This window comes from Hetaerina americana, unplaced genomic scaffold (assembly GCF_022747635.1).
Source record: "Hetaerina americana unplaced genomic scaffold, ioHetAmer1.1.p SCAF_4, whole genome shotgun sequence".
NCBI lineage: Eukaryota > Metazoa > Arthropoda > Insecta > Odonata > Calopterygidae > Hetaerina > Hetaerina americana.
This window is the reverse complement of record NW_027286985.1, coordinates 4398672-4421047: the sequence shown is the minus strand read 5'-3', so window position 1 is coordinate 4421047 and position 22376 is coordinate 4398672.

Below are 22376 nucleotides of genomic sequence, written 5' to 3'. Positions count from 1 at the left end.
GGATGCAGCACAAAAGCCATCCAACAACACCGTAAGCCAGGACACAACAAGCAAGAAGGCGAAACTCCACCACCACATGAACATGCAACGCAAAACGCTCTGCTTCCCGAGGAGTGATCAAATCCGATCATCAAATAATAACAGTAAATTATTAATGATTGGGTAGCAAAAAGTTATTTTTGAATGAATTTAAGAGACTTCCCCAATTGAGAGTAAAATATTTTATCCACGAATTGGCATTGAGGAAAATTAGATACATTTTCAGTTATTCATAATACTGAACTCATAAAAATGCATTAATCATGAAACTAACTTGTACTACCTCTTTCCTTCCTATCATAATATCTCATACTACATCATAACATCTAATGATTAGTCAGTATTTTGCATTATCAAATGGATTTTCAGAAGGAAATAACTTAAATTCCCCAACTTTTTTCAAAATCACTCCTCAACTATTACCGATGTTAATTTCTCCATTTTCATAGACAATACGCATGCTCTTTTGTTTGTTTTTTAAGAGTATCCGAAAGATTCCTCAATTTTTGATTGAATGGATATTACTTAAATGGCATTTTAGTGTTAAATCATGATATATAGTAGCATACCTGAAAAGAGTTTTCATGGTGGGCAGTCATTGAAATTTGCGAAATAACTTGAAAGTTTAGAAGAGTTTAAAAATTGTATTATTTCCTAATGTATCTATCGTTAATTTTCACCGGGCAGTAAAATCATGCTAATTTAATAAACAATGAGAGAATAGTAACAGGAAACATGGTATTTGGCAAATCAAAGGAACATTTATAATGCTTAAAATTAAAAAAAAAATAGTGTTTACCCTTGCATAGAAAAGGGGTAGAGTGTGTATGACCAACCGGACCAAACTTTAAGTTTTCTATTTTGGAGAGAGGTTAACGAGCAAAGTGAGTCAGATGCTAGAAAATTACTATGCCATGTAGTTTATTTATTTTTTTTATCTATTGTAACGTATTTCGTCAAACAGTACAATGTGCATAGGTGTTGGAAACTTTCGCTTGCATGTGTCCCCAGATTTAACATTGCCACACCATGAAATGACTTCCGAATTCACCTTTGTTCTTTGTTCACACCTAAATGTATTGACAGCAAAGGAAGCTTCTTTCTGATGGGTGTCGACTTAACGATTCAAGTGACACATGCAAAGGCTTCTATTTATCCATTTCCTGGGTAATAGACGAGAATATTTTTTTTTCCTTAACCAATGAGAAATTAATGCTGTGAGAAGACGCGAGAGTCTCGATGGTGTATAGTTACACGTTTAATCATGCCATTCGAATTAGTTGATCTTAGGTTTATGTATCCATCCCTTCTGGACGAAGTACACATGCGTCGTGTAAGCTGTTTTCGAATCCGTTTCGAGGAAGAGTTCCGGAGGGAAGATAATGCAAGCAGAGAAAATAGAAAGAGGCGAACCCTCTCGTCGAAATATATTACGGCTTCAAATAAGGCCTTGGGACGTCACCTCCTGGTCGTCTAACGCTCGCGCTGTCAGCTGCTCGCCACATTTTTCCTTCCCCTTTAAAGAGCTCGGTGGTGGATGGGACGTCCCCCGCAAAGGGTCCAAAGGAGAAAGGTGGGATGTATTAACCCGCGACCTCTCATCTTATCAGGGCCGCCTTTTTTATCTGCTCACCAGATGTCTTGAACCATGAATTATCGAGATTAGTCGCCGGCCCTCTCCCCGTTTTCACGACCGGCCCTCTGACCCGTCGTCCACCCTCCAACTCCCTTTTCCTCCGCAGGACTTCTCCTCGCCATAATGAGCGACCTAAGGACCTTATGGGTTTTTCGGGAATATAACCTTCCGAGGGGCCATGCGGTCAGTTGAGTGGGCCTCTGGGGCTTAGAAGAGCTCTTTTCGGAAACCTCGGAATGGCGTCCGAGAAACACTCCATGCATTCCCTTCTTTTCTTTTGCATTTGCATCAGATGTTGAACGATTTCCATTAATTTCTATTTTTTATGATACTGTAAAAACTTGCTTTAACTAACTCAGGACAAATACTATCTTTGCTTTCTAAGATGCTTTGCTTGCAAAGATAGTATTTGTCCTGAGTTAAAAATGGAATTCTACAAAGTTAAGGCCTCAACCATTCAGTACTTGCTTTAACTATATTGTATTCCGCTCTTGAACTCTATTATCGGCTGAAGGGTCCTAGGTTCAAGTCCGGCTGATATCGCTGAATCTTTTACCTATTGTATGTTTATTCAGGGTGCCAAAACTTTCCGTGGCTTCGGAGGATTTGATAGAAAGGCAGCATTTTTCGTATCCTGATATCTAAATTGCGCTCACCGTGGGGATTAATATGAGTTGATCTATATACCCAGCTAACCAGCATTTGATTTCACCAATGTATTTTGACCGTTTAAATTGATATAAATCTTATTAAAGAACCACTTACAAAAAGAAATAACTTCAAAAATCAATGAATTCGATTTGAGGTTGAAATGATATTATCACAATGCTTTCCAATTGTAATTCTGATGGTTTTGTTTTTCTGATAGAGTGTAATTACATAAAAAACACTGTTCTTTATCAATTGGAATCTTTTTTGAATCATTTAAAAAATGTTGCTCTCTCACAGGGAATAATCACATAGTTGAATTTAATTGTAAAGTGATTTTCAATATTAAAATGAAGTCGGTAATTAAATTTCAATAAATTACGCTATTAAATTAATGCATTTTTACATCCTTTAATTCCCCTTATTTTATGTTCTTGTGATAACCTCCTGGTGTAATTTCTCCAGGAAAAGGCTGTAATCCATTTCGAACAGTATGTCCCCGCGCATGAATTAACTCAGACCCCAGATAGTTTTCCCTCAGTTGAATAATAGCCCATGAATAATTCCGCTCGGACGTATTTCTGCTCAATATTTCCATTTGGAAAAAAGGTTTTACTTGAAGTGTTTTTTATGGAATCTAACGAGAGAAAACGGCGGTCCACAATGAAGGATTAATTCAATTACAAATGGGAAAAAATATCTGTAGTCATTCAATTTGAGAATTTACGAGTTTCGTCCATTTTGTTGATATATTTTCCATAATTCCGGCATTTCCCCCGGAAACCAAAACCCATTGGAGCATGCATCATTCAACAGATCATCCGTTTGGCTGGCAATAAAAAAGTTTCGCTTCGAAAAGTAAAAAAAAAAACGCAAATCCCCTCTTTCCAGTAGGATTGGCAATCAAACGAAATGAAAACCTTCCAGCCGAATGCGGGAAGTTTGTTTTTAATGTGCGCGAGTGGCGTTTGTTTGCATTTCTCATAAAACGTCAGTCTTTAGTGTGTCGTGGGATTTCATGTCATCTAACTTTATCCTCGATCTCTTCGCGAATCCAATATCGTAATTTGCAAAGTTACTGCTTAGTATCAGTCGGTGGCTGAAAAATGTGTAATGAAAACCGTTTCGTCTTGATGCGAAATTTGGACAGGTCTCGAAAGACAGTAGAAAGTAGTAGATCTTAGTGGGATAAAAATTGGTTATCGGAAGGAGAGGTGTAGGTATCGGTAGATGTACAATCCATAGGGAAAATAAATTTCCGCAAGAAGAAAGCCTAGTCGAATATGCTTTCGTCCTTAATGACCCTGGTTTAGTGGAATTTCCTCCGGCGCCTCATGAGATGGCTCTATCGCATTCCAGTGGAAACGATAGGGTACCATCGATGTACTTAAAATCTCTATCGCTCTAAATAACGTTCTTCAATATTTCTTACCAGTGTTGATCATTTTAAATTGAATTTTAATGTCAGAAACGAATATTGTACGTCAATAAGAAACGATAAAATTTGGTCATAACAAAAGAAAAGTTTTTATTATTATTATTATTAGGTAATCTACCGATTAAGGTAGGTTTTTGGATGGCCGCAGCTACTAAATAAATATTTTGTGATTCCTAACAAATACAAAATCCAGTATCCTACTCTATATCAGGTCCCTACTCTTCATCTCTGAGTAATTTCTTCCTCCCTTCATCCCGTCCAACATCCCTATCCTGTTCCTTCCCTTTCCTCTTTTGCCCAACATTCTACCCTCTATCACAGTCTTCAACATCCCACTGCCGGTCAACACCCCCTTCATCCACTCTTCCTGCCTCCATAGGATTGCTCCCAACAAACCCCTCTCTTCGCCCACCATACCAAGTACTTCCTCATTTGTTTTCTTCTCTGTCCATTTCACCTTCTCCATTCTTCTCCACACCCACATTTCAAAAGCCTCCAGTCTACATCTATCCTCCTGCTTCAATGACCACTTTTCCGCGCCGTACATAGCTACGCTCCATATCAAAGTCTTTTCTTAATATCCCTACTCAACGTCCCTCTCATCAACTCCCTCCTCCTTGTGAAAGCCTCTTTGCCTAGTGCAATTCTTCTCCTTACGTCCCTACTACTTTGACCGTGTTGGTCCAAAACACTACCGAGATACGTAAACTGTTCTACCTCCTCTAGTTTTTGCCCTCCTATTTTAATGTTTAGCTTAGACTTTTTCTTTCTAGAAAATCGCATGACCTTTGTTTTATTAATCTTGATTCTCATCCCATACCTGGCGCACTGAATTTCCAATTCGCTCAGGAATGCCTGCATCCCCTTGGCTGACTGACAAACGAAAGCTAGGTCATCAGCAAACCTAACTGATTTTACGAATTCCCCGCCCACTTTCATTCCTACCTCCAGGTCTTCCCATGCCTCTTTAATCATTTCCTCTTCATACAGGTTGAACAGCAACGGTGATAATGGGCAACCCTGCCTTACACCTCTTCCATGTACATGTTGCGGATTAGCCTCCTTTCCCTCCAATCTATTCCTATTTTCTTCAATATACTCTTTAATTTTTCCCAATTCACTCTATCAAACGCTTTTTCGAAATCTACGAAACAGGCAAATACCTTCTGGTTGTATTCTATATTCCTCTCGATTAATAATCCCATTACTGGAATGGCATCTCGCGTACCTCTCCCCTTCCTAAACCCTAACTGATCATCCCCTAAGTAGTCATTTGCCCTACTCTCTAACCTTTTGTTTATGATCCTGAGGACAACTTTAGCAGCGTGGGATATCAAACTTATTGTCCTGTAGTCCTCACATGATGTAGCCTGCGTCAACTATTACCTAACCCCCCTTATCTCTAATTTTTAGCATAGATCTTCCTTTCTTACTTCCCGATAAAGATTTAACTTTGCTGTACAGCGCATCAATTTCACCCTTCCTCTGCAGACTTTCCATATCCTCGCACTGCGTCGTCCACCATGCCTCTTTTGCTATATTTGTTGCCCGCCTCATTTTATTGTTCAATTCTTTGCACTTCATTTTGCCTAATTCTGTATTGACATTCTTCCATTTTCGCCGCTCATCCATCTTTGTAATCATCTCATCCGTGATCCATGGTTTCCTAGTCCTTTTAGCGTTAACGGTTCCAATAGTGTCTTTTGCGGCTTTAGACAACCCTTTCTTGATACATTCCCATTTTCATATATATATTTAATTACATATAATTAAATGGACACCTGATGGAAGTTTCACGTCTATTGGTAATAATGGTGAAGTCGTATATGGCCCTCCATGGGATATCGAAATATTCCCTCACATAATTCTTGTACTTGGCTACTGTATGCCAGTATTTCTGTGGAATCACAGTTGTATTTTCTAGGAAAATCCCATCATTTGTGATTTATATCTGCAAAAAAAATAATTTTCCGAGCAATATATCTGCGAAAAAGTCAATAGCGCACATCCTGACTCGCCGTGCAGCAGGCCGCTGTGAATCGGAACTCGGTATGGCTGTTGTAGGTGTAGATGTTTGGTACTGAATAATTAGTCATTACTTTGGTTCTGTCGATACATAAACACAGATGCCCACGGTAACTTCATTTGTGTATGAATGCCAACGTCATATGTTTGGAGAACTCGAATAAATGCTGATACTCATGGAATCTACACTGTGTTAGAAGTGACGGAAATCACGTTCGGAGGGTAAGTTAATGCGACAGTGAAAAAAATGTCTCCCTCCTTATGGAAGAAAACCATGTGGTATAAGTACTATACGTGGTCTTTTCAATAAATACGCGACCTGGGGTCATAAAAACTTTGTTCAGCAAAATTTAGTCTACATCGATTTTGTCCCTTCAAAGTACTCTCCATTCGTGGATCTGCACTTATTTCATCCACGGTTTAAAGCACCCTTGGAAGTCCTCGTCAGTTAGGCTTTTTAGTTTTCTCGTCGTTTCTCATCGCTTTATTGTGTGATATGTCAACATCTTCTTAGTAAATTCCCCTCATCACATTTTTGCATTTTGGGAATAGAAAGAGGGAGGCAGGGGGCGAGATCTGTCGACTTAGGAGGATGATCAAGGATCAAGGCAATTGAATGTTTTGCCAGAAAATGGCGAACAATCAATGCTGAATGTGCAGGTGCATTGTCATGGTGAATCCATCGCCTGAGTCAAATTTGGTCAAAATAGTGTGAACTGTTGATTTTCCTAAATTCAGTGCATCAGCTATCATTCGGATAGTTTTTCGACGATCGATAAGGACAAGGGAGCGCACACGATCAATGTTGATAGATAGATAGAGGTCTTTATTTGGGCGAAATTGAGACCTAATGTTCCCTTCTTCCATTTAACCCATATGTCAAAACAGCTGGTTGATTGTATCTGATGTCAATCCACGTGGTTGAAGGTTGTGCCCGGCCTTGCGTCATCCGTGGCGTCTTGGCGGCCATCTTTGAAACACTTAATCCACTTGGAAATGGATGTTTTCTTCAGAGTATTATCACCGTAAACAGCTGTCAATATTTCCGTTATTACTGGATAATATTTAGTACCGCACTTCACCAGAAAACTTGATGTTGATTCGTTGCTCCGTGATTTCTTCAATTTCCATTTCCGACAAAGAGTAAAAACAAGGACAACAGAAACTGGTACCATGCGCACAGCTCGACGATCCGCCAAACTAAGGCGGCTCATTGGGTCTGAGGCAACTAGCTCCGCTAGCGGGCGGGGCCATAGTCCACGTCATGGGGCCATGGGGTCATAGTCCACGCCAGATTGCACCAGTTCGCGTATTTATGGTACATACCTCTTATGCGCTCGCTGACAGCATCTTTTTTCGAAGTTGATTGATGTAATATACCGCTTGGTTCCAAATAGAAACTAATCATACAGGGATTTGGTTTTACTCCATTATTCCTCTAACCACCGCAACCTTTGGTATCGGCCAGCATTGATAAATTGCCGATCGGAGTCGTGAGGGTTTGATCTCTTCCAACCTTAGAAGACGGACTCCCAAACCTCCTTTTCGCTTCGTTTTCAAGAGCGGTAGTTCGCGCGTTTTCTTCCTCCACTGGAGTTGGTCGACATCCACTCTCTCCCGAGGACGTCCTTCGCCTCGCCCCTCGCCTCTCTCTCTCCTCTCCCATCGATCCCAGTATCTGCGGAACAGAGAAGGAGAAGCGCTCATTTTTCTTCGTTTTTTCCTCATCCTGCGCAGAATAGGTTTTTCCATGGTAATTCATGCAGATTCATGCGCTTATTTTCCCCCTTCCCATCTCCCCCGTCGGGCGGAAAGAAGTGGTGGATGTCAGAAATGGGGTGGATGTTGAATGATTGTTTTGCGGGCTTAAACCCGTTATATGGCTTGGGGGATGGTTGGTGTAGAGGGATGGGGGGATCGCGGAAAAATTGGAAAATCGAGGAGGAATCTTGGAGAAAATATTCTGTGAAATTACTCCAAACAATATTTTTCATACTTTTTGGTCTCGTTGAGAATTTTCATTCCAAACTAAATTGTCATTTAGAATTATGATCCTGATTTATGAGCCATTGGAACCTGTACACTTTTTGCATTAATAAATATAGTTATCCAAATTTAATCTCAGCGAAACTTTCGGCATCTTTTGCAAAGATTATGTATATTACAGTATTATCCTTATTTGTATTCGTGTTGTCGTTTCTTGAATATTTTTAAAAATTTATTAATTTCGTTGTAAGTAATTATTTCATTGCTTTCTAAATTACTTGGGTCATATTTTATTTCAGAAATAAATATGATTTGGAGGACTGAGACCGATTATCAAAACTTAAACTTATGTTTAAAGTTCGTGCTAATGCTAATTCGTCCTGTTTTTTGTGCAAAAAACTGGTGCTTGGTAAGGGAATATTCTCTAATTTTTATCTCATGGCCACTAACATTATGCTAACCTGAATTTATTTCAAAAATTCATTTATGTTACGGAAAAATTATTCAGAACCAAAAACTGGTTCCAAAATAGGTTCATAAGTTCTTAAGTTTCTAAGAGACCATAGGTTCTAAATGTTTACAAATACAATTTTTCATGTGACAATTCTAAAATTTGTCGCGCTAAAAATATAAACTTTGTCAATTCAGAATGGAATGATGAAAAACCTGAAATTGAATTCACAAAATTCGCCGAGTGCTTGATTCGACTCTCGTTTACTAGAGAATATAAAACAAACTCGATGCTTTCGACTAAAATTCCTTCACAGGACGAGAATGGTTTACATTTGGATGAATTTCCCAAGGGGATACGACGGGTATCTCATCCCTCTGAACATAATACAGAAAATGAGCTGGAAAGTTGATTCATGACGAAGGCGAAGTGTATAACATTGTTCCGATTACCTGGATTTTTTGAAGTGAATATAAAATAGGTTGTCTCTTACCAATATTCCCATTTTACGCCGGTATTAAACGTGGACCGGTAATAAACTTATGGAAGCGTATCAAAACGAGAAAAAATGAATTCAAGCTTTGGAGCAAGAGAAAAGGAATTTTTTTTTAAGGAAGAATGTCATTCACTCGGAAGTATTTCTTCAATTTACTTGGAATTTAACTGCTCCTTTTAATTTAATTAAATTGAAGAATTCTTGTTTTTAAAAAGAGAAAAAAAAACACCCGAAAAAAATTTCCATCAGTAAAATTATAATTGAAACGGGGAATTTTCTCTCCATGGAAAACTGTTCTTTCACGTTCAAAAATCTAGTTCTTTTGAAGAGAGTTCATTTAAATTTATGACTTGCTGTAGGTGCTATTGATTGATAAAGATGAGAAGTTTTTGTGATTTTGAAATCCATCCATCGAAATCCTTTCCGAAATTTTAATCTCGAGAAACTATTAAATAGGATTAAATTACAGAGAATTCTCAATGAGTGAAATGTTCGGCGATTGAGAGAATACGGCATTTGTATACACGGATTAGCTGTGGTTATAGTATTGAAGTTTTTACGTATAAAATGACTATAGCTTTTGAAAACATTTGATTTTAAATATTTTTGACAGGTGTATCATATGGCAGTTTGCCATAATTTTCTACTACTAGTAAGAAAAGAGTTTCCAGAGAACTTATTTGTATCTCGAACGAGCAGCTCTTATCTCGTACTATGCTGCAAAATGCCTCATAAATTAAACATTGACTTTATAACAGTGAATAAACTACCACCGTAGCTCTGTGTCTTCTTGCAGGATCCACGTTTGTGTAACATGCAGGTTAAATGATGGTACACTTTTATGATATCATTTGAAGTGTATCCCGACACACTCCACCTCCTCTTCATGTCCTTAATCCGAGCTTCGTGATACTCCCTGTGAACACTATCGCACTATAGACCTCCCCATTTTTTTCAACATTTTCCCTCACTATTTTCCCTCACTATTTTCCCTCACTATTTTCCCTCACTATTTTCCCTCAACGATCCCATTGTTTGCAAGCAGGATTTTTAAGTGCGGCGTTGTTACCCTGCGGATGGGAATTTGAGGTGGATGTGCGTGTTTTAGTGGAGGATTACCCGGGGCTGTTTTGTCGGCTTGTTTGCTGTGAGCGGCGTCGGTACTCGCCAGCGGGTGTGTTTGCCCGCCCCCGGTGGGTGGAGTACGCATCATCCGTCCACGCGTGCATCGCGGCGGTCGAAGGGAATCATCGCTCTCCGGCACCACGGGGGGATGGGGGGGGGGCGGCGCGGGAGACCGCACCCATTTCTCCGGTCGCGGCGAGCACATCCGTTCGTCTCGCACGGATGCCGGAGCAAAGTCCTTTGCACCTTGGCACCGAGCTCGCTTAGATTTCAAATACAGGGTTCGTCCGGAAAATAAGTGTACTGAGCTCAGGAAAAAAAATTTATTACACTTTTACATATCTTAAGCTAATATTCCTCAAAATAGGACCCTTGTGAGTCGATACACTTGTTCCAGCGGCGTTCCCATTCCTGGAACGCTCCCGCGAAGGCATCATCGGGAACCTCTCGAAGACTCGTCGTCGACCTCTTCTCTGCCCTCCACGAATATCTTGTGCCACCGAAAGATCATGTTTCTGGACATGGCTGACTCCCCGTAAGCCTGGTTAATCATACCGACAGTTTCGGTATACGATTTCCCAAGCTTTACCGCAAATTTGATGGAATAACGCTGCTCCAAAAACTTCGGCATCGCGTTCCGTGACGTGGATCGAGCGTGGAGGTTCGCGTTAACAGAGCTCCTCACTACACCACAGCTCAGAGCCGACTGCCTTTTTCAGCGTCGCTTGCCAACATACCCCCCTCCAATCGCAGCCCGTCAGAGCGGTACTGGGCGCGCCTGGAGCGGCGGGAAAAAATCAGTACACTTATTTTCCGGACGAACCCTGTATATACCTCTGCCCACACAATTTACCCTGCACTACCAATGCTTTGCACTTATGGTTTCTCGTTTGAATGCAAACAGGGGCTATCGCGCGACTTCGATCTCATTGACCCGCCAGATGCCGGCATAAGATTGCCTGTGCATTAAAGGGTAGCAATTTTGATGGGAGTGCGTTTTTGATTTATCCGTTTACTGAAGATTTTCTGGAGGTAGGTAGCAATTAAAAGTATACTAATCAATAATTCTACGCATGAAAAACAACCTTATTTTTTACAATGATTGTTAGTTGAAGGAATAGAGTTCAAAATTGTACATTATTAGTGTAGTTTCTTTCTTCTATTCTGATACTTTCTGACTAAAATTATCAAAATTCAACATAAAATGGACCGTTGATTAATGTAAAATCAGAAAAAAACAATTTAACATTGGTTTTCAGTTTTTCTGTTATTTATCAAAAGAAATGAAACATTCAGAAAAAAATACTTATATGCGTGATGGGTATTACATATCGTGTATCAAAATTAAAGATATAAGGTTCCTGTAGCCAACGGAGGAAAATTAATTAGAAATTGCTACAGGGCGCCGCGAAATAAACGGCAGCAAATTAATAAAATTACAGATATATCTCTATATATGTACATACGTTAGCCAACAATCGGAAGGAGAAAGTGGGAAGGAACTTGGAGTGGGGGAAAGGGTTAGGTGACATCAGTGGTTTCTTCCAATAATTGAGGAAAACCGCTGCGTATTCAAAAATAATGTGGGTTATTCCTAGGAAAAGGAAATGGAGTATCCATCCAGCGCTGAAATCGTGGAGATCCTGAAGAGTAAGAAGGAAGCACAACATCATTGTATTTAATTGTTTATTCCGCGGCAAATGGCGAAAAAACAGCCAAACAATTAACCATATACATTTATTAATATTTTATAAGTAAATGGGTCTAATAGCATGTTCATGATCTCAGATAAAACCAATCTACACTATGTGCGAATCATGTGAATAAGTGTATACCTTCATATAATAAAAGGAATGTTACAATGAATACTTTTTGATCACGCGATTCCTTGTGCTCTAGACACTTGAATTAAAATCTAAACGGATATAGAAATACCTGATGGAGAAGAGAGTATTCCCTACGTATTGCCACATAACTCAAGTGTTTGAAATACGCTTGAAACCTGAAGACGCTTGCTCTCATGTGAGAGAAACGTTCAGCAACAAACTACAGCAGTCCTTAAAAGAGATCTCGGGCTTCAGCAAACTATTGCAAAAGCCTGAAAGAATAAGTGAAAAAATAATACTGAATCGTCCTTTTTTTCATGGTCAAAAATATTTTGTTTTTCACGCTATAAGTGTTCCACACACACAGCAATTATTATTTATTACAGGGAAATTATTATTTTTTATTGAAAAAGGTACATTCAGTTATTCTTTGTTTTGTTATTTTGCTGTTCTTATTGCTAAACGTTCATTGATTTCATTTGATTCACTCAAGCAGTTAGGACATTAACAGAAGAATGCCGTTAGAAAAATGAACATGGGCAAAGAAGAGGGAGTTGATATGTGGGACCATATGGAAGAAAAAAAGAAAAACTCGTGAAAATAGAAATTGAGCGAAGTATACGTATTGTTCGGCGCGGAAACTTCATAGTTGGAACGGGACGATGTCCGTAGATTGGAGACTTTTGAAAGATGGGCGTGGAGAAGGATGAAAAAGGTGAAATGAACGGAAAGGAAAACAAACGATCAAGTGGCGGCCATGGTGGGGGAGGAGAGAGGTTTGTTGGGAGAAATCCAAAGGGGGCAGGATTCAGAGCGGTTTTGATTGGCGATGGGATGTCGAAGACTGTAATAGAGAAGAGTACGTTAGGAAAACGAGGAAAGGGATGGAAAAGAATGAGCATGTAGGACGGAATGAAGGGAAGAAGGACGCACGTATGTTGACTAAATTATTAATGGGTTTTAGATTATTTATTTAGCATATTGTGTTGTGGGCCATAGAAGCGCAGCGGTGCTGAGCTAATGGGTACATCATAAACATACCTTGGCCTATAAATCACTGTTATTAACAACAATTTTTTTTAATGATTATTTATGAGAACTATTTTTATATTATTACAGCATTACTCTTTTTATTTGTCGAGTAAACCCATTAGATCATAATTCATTTGTATAATACAAACAGAAACCTCGTCGCACTAATCCCGTTATCCTGGGGTGCACGTGAATTCGGTTGGCTGGAATTACGTTTAAAGTATAAAGTAACTTCAAGTGGCATATAAATGTAGTCACTCTCCCAAGGGACTTATGGCTGTTTATATTCCGCGCACTAGGAGGCCATTTATCATTATGAAGACCCATGTCTTATCGGGTGGATCGAATTGGTGATGAGGCCAGCGCTTAAGGATATAGAATTCCCCAGCGTGGTGTTGTCTCTCACATCAGCATAGTTATGAATTTCAGTTATTCATGAAGGAACCGAGTCATTAAGGAATTTACGTGGGATCAGAGGCGCCGAAATTTAGTTGCTTTCCAGTCGTTGACATTTTTTGTGTCGTAACTTTTCACGTGACCTTCGAGGGGGATCCTTTTCGCCCCCAAAAGTGTTATAATTAAGGCGTGGGAGGTCATAAAAGACATTAGCGTTATGTAGGGGTAGCCCTTAGCCCCTCTCATCTATAATTGCTCCGATCCCCAGCACTGGGGAAGAGGAAATAGTTTTCTGCTGCTATCCTGGGGGACTGGCAAATGTCCTCCTAGAATTTTTTCACGCGACTTTTTTAAACATTCAGATGCTCTCTCCTCGCCCCATGCCCCACTCTATTTTTTTCTGTCCCTGCATGAATCGCTACAAGTCTCCTTCAACCAGCCTACGTGTATGTTTTTAAATGTATCTAGAATGGGCGTTTTCTTAAATCATTGGACGCACACGTATTTAGATGCAAGAATTTTATTTTGTACTTTAATTGAATTTTGCGGAAATTCGTCTGGATTGTGGTAAAATTTACTTTGCTTTCCGTGTATTCCCAGTTTACTGTGTTACTTTTCATTACCTCATAACTCCTTCCTATCTTTTTGCCATTATCATTTTACGTGTCCATTCCAAAAGCACTCGAGGACATACTGACTTTACATTTAAGACTTGAGATATTAACCCATTTTTTTATATTCAGCTCTTTACTTTTCGTCCTTCGCATCACATTTCTTATTGGAATCTTTCCTGCAGTGTCTCATCATCTTATTTTTTTACGCCAATCAGCAAGAGATTCTGTTCCATGTAAAGAATTTTATCGTGGATCATGAAATAAATAATCAACGTCAATGGATAAAGGTGCGCGAATTCTTTCCTTTTTTTCGCGTCTTTAATGTTATTTTTTTCTCCATCAACCTTAAGTTACACTTCTCATTAAAATAAAACATTAAGGTGAATGAGAAAATTGATATGCTAAGTTAATATCTTACGTACTGTTGTCACCTAGGAAAATTTTTAAATTTACTCCATAGGACATTGGTTGTACCTGTATTACCATTTAGTCCAGTATTATTTGTAGTCGCACAAAACATCTCCGATGCGATAGGGTTTACGCCAGCTATTGTTTCATCGTGAAATCACGGATTATGATTTTTACTCTCTTCTACCTTCTGACTAAATTCAGTCAGCGGTGAAATAATTACTTCGGAATCTTGATTATTCATATATATTATTTACAACTCTAGGATGGTTTTCAATACAGAATATGATTACTTGATTATCGCAATTCAGGCCGATACGAGTGTTGTATGCCAGTCATTTATAAATGAAGTTAAGAAATAAAGAAAAGAAGTCACTGCTATTTAGCAGGGAATGTAAAGGTCACTGTGAACTGGCAACCCGTGATATATTCAGCGAGAGTTTTATGGGAATATTTGAAATTCTGTCATCACTTCCGCCGCATGGAAATGTGGCTAAATTTTACCCCGGAGCCAAAAGTTGTACTCTTGTTGAAAATGGATCATTTGCTCAATTTTAAGTCAAAGGGTCTCGTTCCACGTTTAACTTGGGTACATAAAATATTGCTGCCTCTCCCCCTTTCGCTGTCGATGAGTGGGAATAAAAATTGAAAGCCCCCTTCGTTCGTCATTACGATCGGGTTGTCTGTGCGCGCAAAGCGGAGACTCTTGTTTTGATGGCGATGGTCGCCGTTTTATGTCAGGAGTCGTGGAGATAACGAGCGACCGTTGGCCGATTTCCCTTCGACTGACCGCTCCTTCTTCTTCCCGTTCCTCGGGAACGAAGGCTCTTGCGGCGGCAGGAACGGCGGCCCTCATCATCGGCGCTGCTCCGTCGTAAAAGCGAAGAATGCTGCTCTCTCCCTCCCACAGAACCTCCACCAAAAGAAACCCTGGCGCCTCTCCTCTCTTTTCCATTCAACACTTCCTCCCCCGCCGCGTGTATTTCAATATCCCTCCTCCACCGGCTGCGTGACTCACGGGCTCACCAGCCCCCTCCCTCCTCAAATTCCGAGCCCTTTCCGCTGCGTGGTTGACCCCCGGCGTCTCCCCCATCCGTGCGCCCGCGTCGCCTGCCTGCCTCCTTCAAAGTTCACGAGGCTCTCTGGGACTCATGTGTTTCCGATAGGGTTATGTCCATCATCGAGATGGGAGCGTGGGGGATTTTTTTGTAACTCTCGACAGTATTAAGGAAGCCTGCTTAGCTCAGTTTCCCGCAGCCGCGGTAGTCGCTGTGTTTGGTGGGTGACTCCCGGTGCCATTTGAGCGAAGGAAAGGGTGGATAACGTGGGCGGTATGGAATTTAAAGAGAAGATGATGGTATTTGCATTCATCTCCTTGTCGATATTGCGGCGAGTATGGTTACGGTCGAAGATTACGGCAATTCCCAACAAAAAAAAACAATTATTCATATCAGATCTTAGGTTTAGGTTTGGCTGCATGAAGTGCATTATTTTTGCAAAGCGGAAACATCCGAACTCGTTATATCTTATTGCTATGCGTATATTTCTCTTGTTGGACTCGTCGCTTCGTTGGGTGCCATTGAAATACCCTAGTGTTTGAAATACGAAATAGCCGAGACCGTTAACTTGATTTGGCACTAGGTTTTTAATGGGTGGGAGGGAAAAACAAAGTGAAAAGCAAGGAGAAAGTGATAGGGAACGCCCACTAGGTCACTTGGGAGTGTCCCCTATCTTCCCCTTTACTTGTCGCTATGTTTTCCCCTCCCCCCTTCTTTACAAACCTAGTGCCAATCAAGTGTACGGTCTTGGCTATTTCGTTTTTCATTACTTCACGACCGTAGGTACGTTCATTTTATATTTACATCCTAGTGTTTGACGAGTGCTTTTTTAATTGAAAGATAAGTACGTACACTGATATGAATGGATGGTACTAATAATGGCGGTGTTATTCCTATTCAGCAATTGTAATTATCTTTAATATTTTTAGTATTCTACAGTTTAGAAATGGGTTTTCAATGTATCTAGAAAATCATAACGTGTTTTTTCCTCAGTCGTACCTCATCTTTATCCTTTTTCGTGCTCTGACAATTACTTTCTCGCACTTATTTGCCTGGCATAGCAGTCAGCATCCCACCATCCATCACTGTTTCTTTTTTTTCCTTTTCCCGCATTCTCAAACGGCCTGCCATCATAAAATGTCGTCGTTTCGTTGTTTTACTTGCCGTCCGGCTGATTGTCCTCATCCTGATGAGCACAGTTTTACGCTCAATCCTCATTCCTCAAAGGCGATATTTTAGAATCATGCGAATTAGTATTCTAAAATAATAATTAATTATATTTTTTTTATCTTCCCTCGTACTTTTTCTTTATTTCTCTCAATTATGAACATTTTAATATTCATAAATATTTACTTCACCTTCTCATAATTTGTTCATTTTCGGCATTACTGCCCGTAGAAGGTTTTGTCTTACCAGGAGCACTGCTTCCGACGCTATACGTACGTACGTGCATTCTAAAAGCCGTCGGCATGAGCGAGCCCTTTCTGTCACACTATGATCGTTGCTCATGAGCACTGCATCCCGTTTTACTTGAGTATTGCTCAGTTTAATGTTAAAATTCAATATTATCATTAGCCATTGAGTTATCTAATAAACTTTAATTTACTCTATATTTATAAATAGACTATTTAATCTTTTGAATATGAAGAATGAACTGATATCAAATGAAATCCTCAATACGAGACGCATAAATGTAAGCTCCCATGAGATGGGAGCTTACATTTATGCCTCTTAGCTTGATAAGTAATAAATTGTTTGATAAAACTAATAACAAAAGTGACATGCTGGCCAATACGTCGCCCTTCGTAAAAATGGGCGTTAATTATTACCGTGTGCAAATTGGTTAAGAATGCGAAAAGTATGAGAGTCATTTAATCGGAATAAAATGGCTTTCATGAGTCCATTAAATGCCAGAATCTAATAGTAGAGGAATCGGCGTAGCACGTTTGTTCCGGAACACGTTTGCCCTACCTTTCAATACCACTCCGTTCTGTGCTATGAAATGAAGGACGATTCCTAATCTTTCGCCCAATACGCGGAAAAACTATCGGCTAGGTCCTGAATTTCAATTCACTTCTCAATTTCCGCCGAGCTCGTATCCCCCGCTCTCCGAACTGACAGCCCAGCTGATTTCTCCTTTGCCGTTCGCACTTGGAGCTATAAATCTTATAATCCTGTCTTAGACGTTCTTGCCCTTCGAGATCTCTGTGCCTTGCTTCCGTGATCTGCTCTCTCAAGTTTTCCCTCGCGCCACTCAATTTCGTTTCCTCACGCTTCTTATTTCCTTCCTTATCTCCCTCTGTTTCTTCCACATCTCTTTCGGCCAACCATTTTCGTCCACCTTTTCCTTTATGTCGCGTGCCTATATACGTGTGCTTGCCTTTGCATCATCATGACCCAATTTCATAGTTTTAATTTCTGCTTCGTTTTCCATCTGGTTTTCAAGGGTCGCGGGTCGTTTTCCAAGGGTCGCGGGTTCGATTCCCGCCTGGGTGAGTTTTCCTCCACCTAGGGCTTGGGTGTTTGTAAATGTGATCATTGTTATCGTTGTTAATAGTTCGATGTAAAGGCCAGAATGCGCTGTTTTTGGACTTATACTGAATAAATAAAATAAATAAATAAATATAAAAATCTGCTTCAATTTGATGGTCTTTCCTCCTGATACCTGTGCGGAGATGAATTTTCACATGTGATGTTCACACACCCGGTTAAGGCGGGCCAAAAAAGATTGAAAAAAAATTTAGGAACTAGGCACGAACATCTATGTGCGTACATTAATTAACAAGAGACGAAGAGAGATTAATAAAGTACGTAACTTTAATTTGTCTGCTGTATTTTTCCTGATTTTTCTCAAATAATTGTACCTAATCCCTGAAGGCAATCCTTCCATTCAATCCGTCGAATTTGATGTCGTCCAACAACTATAGGAGTGCAATCTGGTTGAAATGGTGTTAGCAATGCTTTGAGTGTAGCATTTTTTAATTCATGAGTATTTTCTTGTTCGCTTCTTAAAATAAGCAGAAATACCATTTTCTCAACATCAATTGCTTGCGCTGCCTTTGTTTCCCGCGAATCCTTATTTCATCTATCCACATTGTTACAGCTTTTAGCATGTTTTTATGACAACCGTTTCGTAAACTCCCGTGTATTGAACTGCTTCCACTCCCCGTCCTAGGCTATCATCCACTTCACCATTGTTTATGAAACCGTGATGCAATCCCCTTAAAATCGACTCTCCGTGCGAACTTAATTTATTTTTTGTAGATCGTCTGCCCGTTTTAACGTTGCCGAGCTGTGGTTTTAAGTAAACTGTCCGTTCCAGGCCGCCTTTGTTTTGTTTGCCTGTCATCTTTCTCTCTCGACTGTTTGCCCTCCCCTCTCTGATGCAAACGAAATTTGTGCGTATTCCTCGTCCCGGGGAGTCTTTTGGCATTTTAAATTATCCGCGGTATCAAGGCCCCCTGCTCTTCATTCCTTCGTTGCATAGCTTCATCCAACCCATTTTTATATCCCCGGAGTATTCCCAGTCTCTCTTATAATGGTGAATTAATTCCGCAGTTTCGATGCATTTGTACTTGATTTTCTCTTTTCATTTCGCATTTTCATGTGCACATTACGTAAATATTCGAGGTTTTTTTATCATCTATGCTTACCTTTCCATACTGATACTCAACTCTTAATAGATTTCGTCAGTATTACGGCAAGTTTGGGTACGAGATATAAACGTCTGTTGATGTTTAATGATAAGCCAAATTGCCGATCAATTGCACACTTTGGAAAACATGAAGAGGATGTAGGAGATGTGCGTGGCTGCGCTGAATCAATACCTGCGGTAAAGAATGCTTGTCAGAACACTTCATGTACCAATATGGAGGACGTAATTATTTACTAATTCTTAAGTTTTCATTTTTTCTTTGCCACTTTAATATATTGACTAGGGAGCTTTGAAAGATGTCTATTATGAAACTTTCTAATGCTTTAATTACATTTGTAACCTTATTTAAAATTTCTTTTTTTCAATTATCGTCTGTCCATAATGAACGTTTTCGTCTTCGCTCAATCTAAGAACTAGCTCTACTCATTTCCTGAAAAGGGATCTCTTGGAAAATTAAGCTTTTCCATTCTTTACCTCTACACTGGCGTTCATTATTTCGAAAAGACATTCTGCCCATATTGGCCGATTTCCTTACGAGTTCAAGGCTGAATTTCGCCAAAAGCTTCCGCTGGTGAAAATATTAGAAAATTGCTAAAAATATCCTCAAGCTATTTCCGGAGATGTATTGCATGTTTTCCCCTCCTTATGGGATACAACCTTGACGTGGTGGAAGGGCTTGTGCGTTCCGATGAACCCTAGAGCTGTGCTGGCGGGAGTACTGACAATTGCTCCTGGTAGGGTCACCCATGCCAGATAGGTCGAAAGTTAGGCCGCAGCGAATGGTAGTCCACGCAGCGTCTGTTCCTCAGTGAGGCTGCTGCAATGGCGTCTGACCCCAGTGGGGCGGCCAGTAAGTGATGGGTAGTAGTAGAAGTTTTGAAGGGAGGCGACCGACAGCTAAGGTCATTTACGCCACGTGGGATGGACAGGAAAGGATGAAGGGTAGAGAGAAACCCGGCGTCGGTATTAGCCTACTCTTTACGAAAGGCGCCAAGGGGTCCGCAGTTTAACGTCCCATCAGGCAGACGGCGTACTCACTCAAAGTGCCCTCCACAAAGCACCTGAAGTAGGGATCGAGGTACCTTTGAAAAATATTCAACACCGCCGGAATTTGAACCCGCGCCCTCAGGGTGGGAAGCCAGTACGTTAGCCCCCGCACCATCTCGATGCCCGTAAGTGATGGTGTCACGTTAAAAACACTATTTGAGGAACGCAACGGGAAACCACCTCAATTATCACTCCCAAGATAAATATGAAAGTCACCACTGAAATTTTGAGTCCTGGCAACTACGTGGCTCGGCCCGCGGTCGTCACCCCACGAAACCCTTGCAAGACAAGCCCGACAGCAACAGGACAGAAGACGCAGGAGACGAAGATCAAATTAGTTAGAATAGGATCGTGGAATGTTAGGACAATGATGAGGACAGCGAAATTGGAGAATATTAAGCGAGAGATGGAAAGGGGAAAAATATATATTTTGGGTCTATGCGAGGTGATATGAAAGGATAGCGGGGATTACAGGAGTGATAATTATTGAATAATATACAGTGGGGGGACGAGAGCCAACGAGGGGTTGCCAAAGTATTAAATGAAGAGGTAGGAAAAAGTGTGGTCAACATAGAACAGGTGACGGATAGAATATTACTAGTAGAGATAAAAGCAGAACCGACGAACTTGGTTATTGTTCAGGTATATAGTACATGCCACCGAGCAACCATAAGGAAGAAGAGGTCGATAGGATATACGATCAGTTAGAGGACATAATCGCGTGTGTTCCTTCAGGGAAACATTTGATAGTGATGGGGGATTGGAATGCGACGGTAGGCGAAGGAAGAGATGGTGATGAGGTGGGGGACTACGGTTTAGGAACGAGGAATGAACGCGGGGAGAAAGCAGTGGAGTTCTGTAGGAGACAGGAGCTAGTCATCACCAACACTTGGTTTATACACAACAAAAGACGCAGGTATACATGGAAAATGCCAGGTGACTCAGAAAGGTATCAGCTAGATTATATTATGATTAGACACAGGTTTAGGAACAGTGTGATAAATTCGCACAGCTTCCCGGGAGCGGATGCGAACTTTGACCATAATTTAGTGTTTATGAAAAGTAGCGTCCATTTCAAAGTGATAAGGCAGGGGCGGCGAGTTAGAAAATGGAATGTAGAAGCATTAAATGGATTGAAAAGGAATCAGTATAAACAGGCGGTAGAGGAAATCATGGAGGATGGTAAAGAGTCCAGTACTATCGAAGAAAAATGGTTAAGTATCAAGAAAGGGTTATCGAAAGCCACAAAAGACATTATTGGAACCTTTAATGCGAAGAGGACTAGAAAATCATGGATCACGGATGAAATGATTGCAAATATGGATGAGAGGAGAAAGTGGAAGGATGTAAGCATAGAGTTAGGCAAAATGAAGTACAAAGAGCTAGATAATAAATTGAGACTGGCAATGAATAAAGCAAAAGAATCATGGTGGAAAACGCAGTGCAAGGATATGGAAAGTTTGCAGAGGAAGGGTGAAATTGGTTCGCTCTACAGCAAGGTTAAATCACTACCGGGAAGTAAGAAGGGAAGATATATACTAACAGTTAGAGATAAGGCGGGTAAGGTAATAGTTGACACAAAAAAGATCCAAGAGAGATGGAAGGAGTATATAGAAGAACTGTATCGTAAAGAACTTAGACCTACAAAGTTCGACATAGAAAAGGAACATGACGTAGAGGAAGATAGCTTAGGTCCAGGCATACTCGGCGATGAGATAGAAAGGGCATTAAGGGAGATGAAAATAAATAAGGCCGTGGGGGTGGATAACATTCCCGCGGAACTATTGAAATGTTTCTGAAAATGTGGGAGGAAGAGGCTATATTGGCTGATTCGTAGTATCTACCAAAAAGGAATCGGGCCGGAAGACTTTTTGAGATCAGTTTTAGTTCCTATTCCGAAAAAGGTAAATGATACGAGTACATCGTGTAAGGACTACAGGACAATAAGTTTGATATCCCACGCAGCCAAAATTGTTCTCAGGATCATCAAAAAAAGGATAGAGAGGAAGGCAAATGATTATTTAGGGGATGATCAGTTTGGGTTTAGGAAGAGGAGGGGTACGCGTGATGCCATTGCAGTAATGATTAAAGAGGTATTGGAACAACTGGAGGTAAGAATGAAAGTGGGCGGGGAATTTGTAAAATCAGTTAGGTTTGCTGATGACCAAGCTTTAGCTTGTCAGTCAGCTGAGGGGTTGCAGGCATTGCTGGGTGAATTGGAAATTCAGTGCAACAGGTATGGGATGAGAATCAATATTAATAAAACAAAGGTTATGCGATTTTATAGAGAGAAAAAGGCCAAGCTAAACATTAAAATAGGAGGGCAAAAACTAGAGCAGGTAGAACAGGTGAATTCTTCTCGGGTCTTTCATTGGGTCAATGTCTCCATAGCTGCCGACGTTTCGATTCCCGACTCGGTCATCGTCATCAGGGCTTCTGATTGCCGTTTCGCCAAAAAATGCCCAATATATATACCCGCCTCCCCGGCTCAGGTGT